This window comes from Mustela erminea, chromosome 11, assembly GCF_009829155.1.
Source record: "Mustela erminea isolate mMusErm1 chromosome 11, mMusErm1.Pri, whole genome shotgun sequence".
Classification (NCBI taxonomy): domain Eukaryota; kingdom Metazoa; phylum Chordata; class Mammalia; order Carnivora; family Mustelidae; genus Mustela; species Mustela erminea.
In genome coordinates, this window is record NC_045624.1 from 35,673,714 (window position 1) to 35,688,436 (window position 14,723).

Below are 14,723 nucleotides of genomic sequence, written 5' to 3' on the forward strand. Positions count from 1 at the left end.
GAGACCGCTGCCATTACTGCTGCCACTGGAACTTAGGGCCTCAAAATGTGTGGCTTGGGAGAGGGGTTATTGGTGGGGTTTGCACAGGTCTTCTGTGGGAGGGGGCCCATAGCACCAGAAGTTAAGCAAGTGTGACTGGGCAGGTGGATCTGCCAAAGTGGGGGTAGAGGTGGCACTTGGTATCAGCAAGATTGATAGTGAGTGCTGATGCCAGGCTTGTTCTCTGTGTGTTTATTCTGGGGAGTCAGGGAGGGAAATAGTGCTGCCAGCTCCTTTATTCCTCTCTCCTTTATTCCTCCTCCCCATGATCCCTACTTCTTCAGGTCACATTCTGAGATGAGTAACTCACTCTTCCTCCTGTCTTCCTCTGGTGTTTCTTCCAAGTTGTATCTCCCTTGGCTGTTTGTTGTGCTATCCCTTTAAGGATGGGGACTCCACTTTCTAACACCCTCAGGGCTCTCCCAGAGCCAAGTATGATTTTTAAAATTCCAGTCTTTAAATCCTGCTGGGTGTAAGAACTCAAAAAATATTTGGCCTCTCTAGCTTCCAAAGCCAAATGTTATGGGAATCTATCTGCCCTGTTTAGGTTCCCCAGTGTAAGAGTGAAATAGTTTTTCTCCCTTCTACCACCCTCCCCTCCCCCCTGCCCCCCCCCCTCCCCTGATATAGCCCTCCCCACCATGGACATCCACAGTCTGTTTTCCTTCCAAACCTCATATTCACCCCTCCTACCTTCTTCAGTGTGGCCTCTCCTTTGTCTTTAGTTGTGGAGTTTGTTCTGTCAGTCTTTGGGTCATTTTCTGAGTTATTTATGCTGATGTGAGTGTTATCTATTTGTATCCATGGGACGAGGTGAGCTTTGGGTCCTCCTATTCCGCCACCTTCCCCTGCCAACCACAAGGAAAGGATTTCTTAGGATATAAAATGTGCTTAACATAAAAAGTTAATAAATTGGACTTAATTAAATGAAATCTGTTTATTGAAACACTCCATTAAGAGGACTAAAAAGGCAAATTGTGGCCTAAGAGAATACATCTAACCAATACATAAATAATAATAAGCAATAATAAAAAGACAACCCAATTTATAAACTGGGCAAATTGACATACATATGCCCAGAAAAGGTATTTGGATGGCCAAAAACCTTCTGAAAAGGTATTCAACATCATTAGTCATCAAGGAAATTTAATCACACCAATTAGAAGGCCAAAATTATGAAGACCAATAACAATAAACATTGGCAAGGATCTAGAGCAATAATATAAAGCATAATAAATATTCACTATAGAATTATTTGAAATAGTGACTTAACTTTAAATATGTACTTAAAAATGGTTTTAAAAATCTAGCTGTTATATAAAATGAGGTGCATACAAAACTTGCATGGGTGGAATCCTTTAAGTCTGATCTGAAAACATATTGATCACTTTCTCCACAGTGCCTTCTGCACAGGTTAGTGTAGAAAACAAACCAAAACATTTCAGGTAATATTTGGAAAGCATAAATGAAGCAGCAGCCATGTTATTTTTACACTCAGGGGTTGATGCTAAGTACCAGGACTTATGACAGCTCATACATGCTGTGCTTTATCCACTGGCTCAGCCTGGTGGTTTAGTACAGTAACCAGCTGATTTTGTCAAATCTCATCATCTGACTTTTGAGCCAGGTGTGCATTTAGCTTTTTGATGAAAGGCACCAGGTTCTCTGGTAGGTCACCCCCAACCCTGTAGTTAAAAGCTTGGACTTCAGTCCAACCTCATGGGTTTCTTCTTATACTTGCAGACTCCTGTTTATTCTTGATTTTCCCTCCACCTATTTCTCATTCATCTTTCCTTCTCAACTTCCTGCCCTGTTTTAGGCCACAGAACCAGAAACACCCACAATGGCATCAAAGAAACTGTTTGGCCAGCTTCCAAAGTTTTGTAGGGTCAAACTCCCACAGGAAATCATTTATTATATATCAGCCCTATGGTTTTGCTTCCCTGAATGAATCTTTTTTGAATGTTACAGTTTTCTTTATTTTTTTTTATTTAAATTCAATTAGCCAACATATAGTACATCATTAGTTTCAGATGTAGTGTTCAATAATTTATCAGTTGTGTATAACACTCAGTGCTCATCACATCACATGCCCTCTTTAATGCCCATCACCCAATTACCCCATCCCCTCACCCATTTCCCCTCCAGCAACCATCAGTTTGTTTCCTTTAGTTAAGAGTCTCTCATGGTTTTTCTCCCTCTCTGATGACTTCCCATTCCGTTTCCTCCCTTCCCCGATGATACTCTGCACTGTTTCTTATATTGCATATATGAGTGAAACCATATGATAATTGTCTTTCTCAGACTTATTTTGCTCAGCCTAACACCCAGTTCCATCAACATCGATGTATTCATCCTTTATGATGGTTGAGTAATATTCCATTGTGTGTGTATGTGTATATGTGTGTGTGTGTGTGTGTATATATATATGTATGTGTGTGTATATATATATATATATATATATATATATATATATATCTCACATCTCCTTTTTCCATTCATCTGGATTGAATCTGGACAATTACATTCACCTCTCTTATGACCCAACAATCCCACTCCCAGATACTTTCTCAAGAAAAAACAAAAATATATATATATATATATATACATATATATAGTATATATCTCCCAAAATAGCCTTGTAAAGATGTTTCAACATCTTTATACATAAAAACCAAAAAGCTGTAAATAAACTAAATGTTCACCAATATGAAAATAAGCAAATAAAGTACTTACACATGTAACAACACGGATAGATCTCAAACCCTTTCCAAATACAGGCAAAAACTAGCTTAGCTCAGCAGAAGTCAAAATATCTCCATCCCTAGGTGGCACTGGAAGTGAACACAAGGGAAATTTCTGGGTTATGGAAATGTTTTATATCTTCATTTGAGTGTCAGTTTTACAGGGATTCATTTGTCAAAACTCACAGAATATATATTGATCAGTTCATTTTACTGAATGTGTATTTTATCTCAGTAAAAAGTATTAATGAAAATAACAGAGTATCATATATTTTATAATATAGGCATATAAAATTGCTAAGAAAATATGATCAAAGGAGAAATTAATTCTGCTTGAGGAGATTAGGAGAAGGTTGGCACCTGTGCTCCTACTTTAAGAATAAACAGGCAGGGGGCACCTGGGTGGCTCAGTGGGTTGAGCCTCTGCCTTCGGCTCAGGTCGTGATCTCAGGGTCCTGGGGCTGAGCCCCACATTGGGATCTCTGCTTGGTGAGGAGCCTGCTTCTCCTTTTCTTTCTGCCTGCCTCTCTATCTACTTGTGATTTCTCTCTCTCTCTCTCTCTCTGTCAAATAAATAAATAAAATCTTAAAAAAAAATAAATTGGCAATGTTCTAGCAAGCAAAGTTGAGGAGGAAATGAGGGGGATCGGCATGAGGAAAGGCTGAGTGGTATGCAAGTACATGGGAGAGTAGGACTGGAGAAAGTGTAGCTAGAAAGTTAGGGAGAAGCAAGTTATAAAGGGAAGTTTACATTATGCTAATAGATTAGAAATGGCTTTTAAGTGAAGCAATATATGAAGAAAATTAATCATTACTTTAGAAAGGTAAGCCTATCAGTATCCAGTGTACTTGGTTATTATATAGAAGAAGCAGTGAGACCAATTAGGAGATGAGTATAATAATTCAGCAACAGTTAATAATATTCTGGATGGTGTCAATGATTGTTAAAAGAAAAAAGGATATCTGTCAGAGATATTTCAGATATTCAACAATTATGACTATCCTCATGACTTGAAGATAAAGAGTCAAACAACTTCAATGATAATGGGTTGGACAACAAGCTTCTGGCATTAACCAGATGGAGGTAGAAAAGGAGGTAGATTTTTAGGGATGGAAACTAGTTCAGCATTAGATGTGATAATTCCAAGGGGCCTATAAAGGAGTTCTAAGTGGAGTTATTCAATGGGTAATTAAAACTGCTCCTTGTATATAATGCAGAGTAGAGCTATAGATTCATTTGGATACGTTTTCCCATGCTAATCTTTAACAAAAGGAGGAAGTAAATAACGTGACCCACAATTGAAACTGGCACCTGCTTTGGCACAAAGTATGGAGATTTGGGGTTCTGGGCAGAGAAATATTGAAATAGGTGGCTATCAGGTGCTGAACATGATAGGATCAGAATATCCATACAGCAGAGAAGAGAAAAAGAAAAAAAAAAACAAGCCTGCACGAAATGAAAGAATTAGAAATGAAAGTGATTAGAAATTTTAGTTCCAGTAAGGAGAAGATCTTTAATGGGGATAAATGTTTGTCTGAATAAAAGAATACGTCTTAAGTGATAAAGTAAGATAACTCACAAATACTGAGTTGATGTTACAGTTTATGACTAATAAAGAACTTGTGATACAAACAAAAAGGCAATAAACACACAGACTGGTAAATCCTATAGTAGGACTAATTTGTGGATATTATGTGAGCATGCAGGAAGTCCACCTAACTTACTCTCTTATGAGTCATTTTTCTCATCATCATGCTTAGCTAAGTCCAAATAGTAAGTGTCTAACATATAAATCAGAATGTAAAATCAGTTTATTAAGTTCCACCCCACAGAATACATCAATTCTATAAAATAAAGTAAGGCTAGTTCTAAATTTTCACAATCCAGGACTTTGTGTATAACTCAAAAATTTTGGTTACAAAACTCCTATATATTAAGGTAATTAAAAAATATTTCATCCTTAATATATAGCTAACATGTCCTTTGATTTTTGGTCCCTTCTTGTTAACAAATTAATGACAAGGGCATATGAGCATACAACTTACTGATTTAGACTATAAATATATCTCATGAGCATTAAAATGCACCTTCTCTAAAAGTTAACTTTCTATTATAAAACAAAAATATTCTAAACTATTGCCTGATGCAGTGATTGATTTTAGTTCTCAGAAAATTTTTTTAAAGAGAAGTCCTTTATCTCTGTTTTCTCCTCATTCTAAAGCTTAACTGAATACTGAAGATTTACTAATCACATCAAGAGTACACAAATCAACTAAGATGCCATGGGCACACCACCTATGTTTGAGATTTAACTGAAGCTCTAATGAGCAGAGACGGATTTATTCTCATGCAATCATTGACCAGTTTTTGGTGGCAATTTCACTAGAACATTTAAGTAATTTTTAAAAAATTATCAAATACCAGTTTTAATATTGACTTCAACCATTTGTCCATCATTTATGATACTGTAACATGTAATAAGAAACCATATTTCATTTTTGTCCCCTCTCCAGTGCAGGTCTCCTAAAACCCTTGGAATTTACTAAATGATTATAGTGAAAAAGTTGTCTTGATCTTCATATTAAACCCCTTTCTTTTTTTTCTTTTATAAAGATTTTATCTATTTATTTGACAGAGAGAGAGAGAGAGAAAGCACAAGCAGGGCGAGTGGGAAGAAGGAGAAGCAGATCTCTCCGTTGAGAGCCCAATGAGGGGCTTGATCCCTGGACCATGGGATCATGACCTGAGCCAAAGGCAGATATTTAACCAATTGAGCCACCCAGATTCCCTAATAAACCCCTTTCAACTTGAGTTTATGTTAATGAAGTAGCTCTTAAAGTTAGAAAAGCGCCTGAGGACAGAGCAACCTGACAGGTTGCCAGGGCAATTAACCATGTGATTGGAGGGTTGGAACTTTCAATTTGACCCCACTGAACTCCAGGGTGGGGTAAGAGGCTGGAGATTGCATCCACCAACATGACCAACGATTTAATCAATCCTGCCTATGCAATGAAGTTTCCATAAAAACCCAAAACGGCTGGATTCAGAGAGATTACAGGTTGGTGAACATATGGAGGTGCTGGAAAGTGGAATACCTAGAGACAGTATGAAAGCTCCACATGCTTTCCCCATACCTTGCCCTATGCATCTCTTCCGTCAAGTTGTTCCTGAGTTATATATATTATAATAAACTGATAATATAGTAAATAAAATTTCTCCCTGAATTCTGTGAACCACTATAACAAGTTAATTGAAGCCAAGGAGGGGGTTGTTGGAATCTCCAATCTATAGCCATCCAACTAGAAGCATGAGTTATAACCTAGACTTGCAACTGACTTCTGAAATTTGGTGGGGCGGTAGTTGTATAGGATTGTGCTCTTAATCTGTGGGATCTGACAGTATCTTCAGGTAGATAGTGTCAGAACTAGTTGAATTGTGTGTCAGACAATTAATTACTTGGTGGTTTGGAAAACAACACATATTGTAATTAAGAGCAGAATTATAGCATTATATATTCATATACAGATTTTTATACCCCTGGACCTACCACCTAGTTTTGTCAAGATGTTTTTTATGACAATATTTATTTACATATAAGACTATAACATTCACCAGAGGAATCTGTTTACTTTACTTGGGAATGATTCTTGGTACTTGGTAGAATGCCTGGCACATACTAAACATTCAGTAACTGTTTGTTGATTGAATGATTTATATTTAAGAAAAAAATGGAAATATATCATTACTAACAATAATCATTGAAAAAATCTCATCCTCATACACTGAACTGTTTCACAAATGGCTGGTCTATCAGCACAAACAAAATATAGGACAAATTATTAGGACAAATTATGTAAATTATGTAAGAAGCTGAACATGAATGACTACTCTTCTTGGATAAAGTGTTTAAAATAATAATCCATAAGAGACTCTTAATCTTGGGAAACAAATTTTGGGTTGTTGTTGGGGGAGAGGGGGCTGGGGTGGATGGGTTATGGACATTAGGGAGGGTATGTGTTGTGGAGAGGGAGTATTATGTAAGACTGATGAGTCAGAGACCTGTACCCCTGAAACAAATAATACATAATGTGTTAATTAATTAAATTTGAATAAAAATAAATGTAAAAAATGAAAGATCGGAAAAATAAAATAGATGACCCCAAGAACTGGGTTAACAGGTGCCACAGTTCTTGGTGTTTTATTTTGGGAAGTTTTCCAGGCTTGTTGCCTCCTACAAGCTTCAAACCTACCCGGTGGCTCTTCTCAGTGTCATCTCTCCTCGGAAATATGTCTCATTTCAATTCGTAGCCCAATGATTTTTCAAGCTTTCTTTTACATTTACAACCCAAATTCATAAGGGTGACCTATATGTTATCCAGTACCCCTTTAGAATAATACTTCCAGACCTGGGTGCTATAATAGAGGACATGTCATATATTTGAGATTCTGCATGTAGGTGGCCCATGGTAATTCTCAAATAATGATTTTTAGGGAAGGGGGCCAGATGGCAACTGGAAAGACATGTATATGACAAAGACGGTAAGCAAAAAAATGAGTAGTTAAGAGAGAAAACCAATTTAATATACACTATAAATAGCAAGGACAATGGAAGGTGCCATGAAAAGAACAGTCATAATCACCATAGATTTGTCAAGGCCTTAGAGGCCAAACCATCTTATCTATTCTGTCATTTGAGTAAAACAAAATAGCTCTGTCTCTGTAACTCTTAAAAGTCTGACTAAAGTTTTATTAATTTTACTAAATTTCTGACCAAAATGGCAGGATATTTCCAGACTCTTAAGGACATAACCTTAAAGAACAAAAGACTAAAAATAACATAGAAAGTCCAAAAAATCATAAAACAACCATAACCCAATAATACAATAATAATGAGCCAGCATCCTTAGCTAAATAATATGCTGAGACCATCTAAAACCTCTGAGGTGAGAAATGCAAGTATGATTAAAGCTCACATACAGAGAATGTCAATAAAGAAAAATACTGTGAACAAATTCCCTGGAAATAGCTCAAGGAAGGAGTAGGAAGGAGAAAAAAAAGAATTCAAATAGAATTAGTAAAATTAGTAGTGTTTTACTACTAATGCAAAGAGTAAAAAGGAACGACATCAGGAAACTTGGAGGGATGGATATGTTTAATATCTGGATTACAGTGATAATCTGAGAAATCACCAGGTTATACACTTTAAATATAAACAATTTTTGGTTTGTAACTATAATTGTAATTATACCTTAATAAGACTGTTAAAATTAATACATTTGTATCTTCTTCTATCTCAGAGGCTTTTGCTTGTGAAACATTTGCTTGTGAAACAGACAGCATAAATTCCCTGTCTCCTCTGCAAAGCAAGCCAATACTTTAAAAATGATGTAATTCTAATGAGATAAAAATCTATGCCTTTTGGAATGAGAGCTCTCATGTTGGCTGTAGCATTGAGAGCCTGAAAAGTTACAGAGTTGCAGGAAAATATCCTTTCCATAAACAACCTTCAAAAGTTATGCAAAAAAAAAAAAAATAGAAATGTGGTTCACGAAGTTACCTAAGAAAAATGTATTTAAAGGTAATATCACAAGCAACATTTCAGATTACAATTATGGAGTTTTAATTAGTCTGCAAGACTCCAAAATTCCCTGCAGGTAAAATGCAATAGCAACAGATGGCACACAATTTGGAAATCACAGTAGCAAGCCGAGCATCTTAAAATGCAGATATATACCTAGAAAACATTTCAACAAAGGCATATATGAAAACACTCTGAGCCAATGCACATATTTAAAATACGTTATTTTCACCAATAAAGTAACTTTAATGTGGATTTCTCCAAGATAAGCCTCCATCAATATTCTTTCTGATTCTTCAGAAAAAAAAAGTATCTTTGTAGATTTGGTATCTTTCATGATGGTATTTCTTGATGTGGAAATTTTCTTTTTCTTGGTTTATCAATTAATCAGAAACATTAAAATTCCTAAGCTAGACCTACTTGCAAATTACTTGCAAATTGATCACTGACCCACTGAGTAATTAAATTGCCTGACTTTTTTAAGATGACATCTCAGATAATTATATTGAAGCCCATTGATTTGGTTGATTCATTCATTCACTCACATTTTCCTACAACACTGTTGAGTATTCAACAGATATCAAATACTAGAACAGACAATGTGGATTTAAAGACAAATAAGACCCAGAAAGTTCCTTTGGCAAAGGAATCTGCTATCTATTGTGAAGTTAGAAACTAAATAGAAAATATTATGTGATAAGCACTGTGACAGAATTCCTGCACATAGTATTGGGTAAACACAGCTATATACACCTATCCATGGACTGGGGTGAACTCAGCAAGGCTTTTCCAATAAGTAATTGTTAGAATTAATGAGGCAAGGAAGGAGTGTTGGGGATACAGAACATGCAAAGCCAGGAATTGAATGAGCACTTTTTCCTCTCTTTTCAATGAAATTTGACTGACCTTATATAAGTTTTCTATATTGCTTACAGATAAGCCAGTGAATAAGTTGGGCTAAACTGAAAGTAGTTGAGACATCCATTCAGACCACTTCGTCAAAACAAATAAACATTAATTTTTCATGTGTTTCTAACCTTAATGGAATAAGTGCCAAAATCAAGGTAATATTATAATCTAATGTGCCCATATCTAGGTTCATCCTTCCACCCTGACCAATGCCTTCTTCCTTGGCATGACTGTCTACCTGGTCCCCATATTTCAAAAAGAGAAGTGATCTGTGAAAGAAAAGTTTCTGCAACCAGAGTAATTGTTCTACAATGTAGAATAAAGTTTCAAATTTAATTCACACTACAATCTGTATATTCAGGGAAAAAAACAAATTCCTTTATCTTTTTTATAGATGATCTATACTTCCATACAAGTCCATTCACCATATATATATATATACACACACACACACACACACACACACACATATGTATACATATGTATACATATATATGTATGTATACATATATATATGATGAATGGACCTGTAGACATATACATATACATATGTATATGTGTATATATGTGTGTGTGTGTATATATATATATATATCCATGTCCAGATAGATATAGATATATGATATAAAATATACGATATATATATGCATATATATATCTTTAATGCCCAATATAATAAACATTTATCCTAACTTAAATAGTAATTAAGCTAAAATAATATTAGACTTCCTAAGATTAGCTCAGTTCCTCAGGTGGTTTTCTCTCCTTACCTCTCCTAAGTTGGTATCTGAGTATGAACAGAGGAATGCATGGTTCATGAGATCACTAAAGAGAGAATTATTTGGGTTCTTTTTGCATGGTATTCTCTGGCATTCTGTGTGATGTTCAAATATGATCTCTGAACTCAAGATCTGTATATCTAGGTACTTACTTGACATTCTATATGACTAACTAATATGTATCACAAACTAAAATGTTCAAAACAGAAAATAGGTTTTATTCCTTTATGAATCCTCCTTATTCATATAAATGGTCTCATCATCACTCAGTTTCTCAAGCCAAAATCTCAGGAGTCATTCCCTTTCCCTCCCACATCTTATCATCAGAAGAGCCTATCAGCTCATCTAAAAATGTACATGGATTTATCCTTTCCCTTCCATCATCCTTGCCATTATTCGCGTCCAAGCCTCATCATCTCTTGATGAGATTCGTATCATTTCAATTTTGTTCTTTTCTTGGTAGCCAGGCTGATCTTGGAAAATGTCACTCAGACTCTCAATCTCCTTCAAACCCATTGGTTGTTCCCATTGCATGTAGAATAAAATCTTGTCTAATAACATCAAAACTGAGGTTACTTTGTACTATAGGCCACGCACAATCCAGCTCCTGCTACTTCTTCAATGTCATCACTCTCTCTCCCAACCATAATGGTCTCTTTTCTCCTCCTAGAGTAAGACAAACTCTTAATGTGCCCTAGAGCCTTTGTAATTCACTGCTCTGTGTGTGCCTAGGTTCTTAGCAAGCAAAGAACCAGAGACACTTCTGACCACACTGCCAAGAGTGGCAAGAACTCAGTTCTCTCCTTTCTATCACTTCCCCTTCTTTGTATTGCACTATTTTTCACAAATTGTAATTATATCATGAAGTAATTAATGTGTTTATTTTACTAGTTTATTGTCTCTCTTCTCTTTTGTTGTATGCTCCATAAGGCAAGGACCTTAAACTACCATCATATCTCTGTCACTTAATTTAGTGAGCAGAATGGATGATGATTCACTAGATGTAGTAGTTTGATGCACATTTAGTTATGCTTAAAATTTTGTCAAATTGGGGTGCCTGGGTGGCTCAGTGGGTTAAAGCCTCTGCCTTCAGCTTGGGTCATGTTCCCAGGGTCCTGGGATAAAGCCCCATATCAGGGTCTCTGCTCAGCAGGGAGCCTGCTTCCCCCTTCTCTCTCTGCCTGCCTCTCTGCCTACTTGTGATCTCGTCTGTCAAATAAATAAATAAAATCTTTAAAAAATTTTGTCAAATTGTATAATGTATTTCACAGTTGGCATAATATGACTTTAGTCATCTTAAACTACACTTGCTACTACTAATACTTCTACTTTTGTTATCCCTACTACTACTGTTCCCTTTTAAACATTCCATAATAAAAGAACTGATCTCTTCTAACATATTTAGAAACAAGAGCCAAGTGCTTCAACTGGGGAGAACTGGTAAAAATCACTGGGGTGTTGTCCATATTTGCTACTATTACTTTAGGACTCTGCCAGGAGCATTTTAGAAGCTAGCGATGATGACTGCCTTGAAGATTCAGTCATTCAGAAAGTTGAGGATAACCTACATTCACTTGGAAGAAATATATAGCTTCTGTACATAACTTGGTAACTTCTTTGGAGTGTGTACTTTGTCTGTAACCATGCAGATCTAAGTTTTATACCCAAGGATCTGATAAAACAGATAATCCAGATTCCTATGCATTTCTATGGTTCCAGGCCATGAAGCATGATATTGCATGAGACCAGTATCACCCAGAATTATCACTTGTCCCGAGGTCTGGAAAGACCTAATGGAATTTAATTTTTTTTGCTGGAAGCATTATTGCTTAAGCATATGGCATTCATTTGTAGAATGAATTGTAAACCTAGAAATAGCTGTTTTGACATTAACATTTCCCTCGTGTTTTATATCATTGTGAATATTGTGAATATCTACCGAAATTACTCAAAATTATACCCACGGTGGATGAAACCTTACATGGGACTTTTCAAATATGTGACCTTTCATCAAATTGATGCACAGAAAGAAAATTCAAGAGAGTCTTTCTCCCAGGAAGATTTCCTAGAAAATAATTTTAAATTAACCAATGGAACACTTGTATTCTTTCTTACTAAAAGTCTTCAGAATTAATCTTCACACTTTTAACCTTTACACCTTTTGCTGAAACTTTGTTCAAGCCTGGTAAATATGTTAAATATCTCAAACTATGTAATACTAGCTTGGAAACCTATAGCCATCCACCTTCGCACCTATATTTGCTATGTGATATGTGTCTTTGGTCAAGTTTTTTAAAACTTGTTAATAAGGCTCTGTTTTTCCCACTGTAAAGTAAGAATACTAGTAATTTCTATGATATAGGATTCTCCAGGATTAAATGAGATAAAGCAGTAAAATCCTTAACCAGGGCCTTGGCACTGTTGCCCAATATATGGTAATTACTACCACTAGCTACATTGATGACTTTGTGTATAACACATTTGTTTGGCTGTAAATTAATCATATACTTATATAGAAAGTTTGTTGTATTTTATTTTTTAAAAAAATCATTTAAATTCAATTTAATTAACATATACTGTATTATGAGTTTCAGGGGTAGAATTTAGTGATTCATATTTGAGTATAACACCCAGTGCTTATTATATGAAGTGCCCTCCTTAAGCCCATCACCCAATCACCCCTTTCCCCTACCCACCTCCCATCCAGAAATCTTGTTTGCTTCCTATATTAAGAGTCTCTTATGATTTGCCTCCCTCTCTGTTTTAGTCTTATTTTATTTTTCCTTTCCTTTCCCTATGTTCATGTTTTGTTGCTTAAATGCCATGACTACTATTTTACTCACCTTTTTCTATTTTTCTTAATTATTTTACACTTAACCTTTTAACAAGTAAAATATAACTATATGGAAATTGTATATTTAGAATGTCTCTATTATGCTGGGCCAAATTTTTAAGACAACTTTTAGTCCACTTCACTGTGGACACTGCTCATGTTTTGGTCCTATAAAGTACCTCTGCCTATAGTAAGAATGAACTTTTTGTTCCTTCTTCCCACTTAAAGAAGTATTATAGAGACTTTTTTCAACCCTATATGCAATACCTTATTAACTCCCCACCAAGGGAGGATTGGTGATGTAACTGGTTGGAGCCTGAGGTAGTCATGGTGCTTTCCAAATGATAGTGTTACTGTATCTTGAAAGGCAACCACATGGGTGCCTCTCTTTCCCTTCACCTCATTGTCCGCCAAGAGGATTTAGACCTTCTTTTGTTACACCATTTACCTTGGTTTTTTATTCCCATTGTGGGAAGCAGATGTAATAGTGTTTCTCACTGAGGCAAAGAGGCCCATACAGGACCTCTCTGTTGTGATGTCTCTCCCTGTGGATGGGTGGGTACTTCCAACTCCATGTGGCTGATTGGGCAAAGGAGATTTAGAGTCTGCCTGAAAGACCCAGGTCCTCTAAATCCAGGAAGTGGTGAGTAGGAAGATTTTTGGTCTAGCTTATCAGAGAAGCCCAGCTTTCAGAAAGTTCTAGCTTGCCTAGGAATTAAGAAATATATTTGGCTATTGTTTCTTGTGTGGCATAGCTTCAAAGGATACCCACAAAACAGAAAAAGTAAACAAAAGCTTTAAGTCATCTTTAATCTCTAGTGTTAAGCTTCTTTTGGAACAATTCCAAGAATGGTTTCATACATGCCACACAAAGAAAGGACAGTTCATTTGTATTCACAGATTTTCACTAAATATTTAGATTTTTCACTATTAATTTTTCTCCTTCAATTCCACCTAGAAAAGGTTTTCAGAGTGCAAAATTTTGTTTAAAAAAAAAAAAGAATACTTCTAACAGTGAAATAAACACTAGTTCTAAATATAACTTTTATGTTCCACAGAAAAAGGCAGCCATAATCTCAAGAACCCAGCCATGTAACCTGACCATTATTTAATGTCACAGGGACTTGTAGGAGCTATTTATATAAATTGGCAGACACTGAAATCGTTTCAAATATATTTCTAAAACCCTACATCATGCTGCACTTGTGTGCTATAACTTCACAATCCCATGAGGAAAAAGAAAATCGATTTTAATTTCAAAATTAAACTTAGAAGAAAACAACAAACTAAGTACAATAACAAAAATGTTTTGAGTTGACATTCCCAGAGCTGTTAGTGACTTGCTACTATAAAACCTTTTTTAAAAAATATTTTATTTATTTATTTGAAAAAGAGAGAGGGATAGCGCATGAGTGGGGATAGGGGGCAGAGGAAGAGGGAGAAGCAGACTTCACGCTGAGCAGGAAGGCTTATCCTAGGACTGAGATCATGACCTAAGCCAAAGGCAGACCCTTCACTGACTGAGCCACCCAGGTGTCTCCCAAAAGAGTATTTTTAATATGAATTGTTTGAGAACAAATTACCACTTCAGTGAAATCTAATGATGAAGTGTTTAAGAGAAAGGCACAGTCTCTGGAGTGAAACAGAACTGGGTTTGAGTCCTTAGCTGGGTTAACTCAGATTTTTATAGGCCCAAGTTTCCAGCTGAGTAGAAAAGGGGTAAAAAATCCCTTCCCCATAGGGTCATGGTAAGTATCAGTGATAAAGTTGTCAAGCACATAGGACAGTGCCTGGCATCAAAGCAACAGCTGAAAAATGGCAGTAATCCATTAGATTAAGT

At 36.0% G+C, this 14,723-nt stretch overlaps 1 long non-coding RNA gene across 1 annotated transcript in view; it reads right to left on the reverse strand.

Annotated features, from left to right (window-relative positions):
* Nucleotides 1-747: 747 nt before the first annotated feature.
* The window catches only part of LOC116569137, a 120,470-nt gene continuing 106,494 nt past the window's right edge, over nucleotides 748-14,723 (reverse strand). Inside the window, exons 2-3 of the long non-coding RNA XR_004276865.1 lie at nucleotides 2,776-2,873; nucleotides 748-887 (exon numbers count right to left, since the gene is read on the reverse strand). This is a non-coding gene — a long non-coding RNA (uncharacterized LOC116569137). The remainder of the gene's footprint in view (nucleotides 888-2,775; nucleotides 2,874-14,723) is intronic.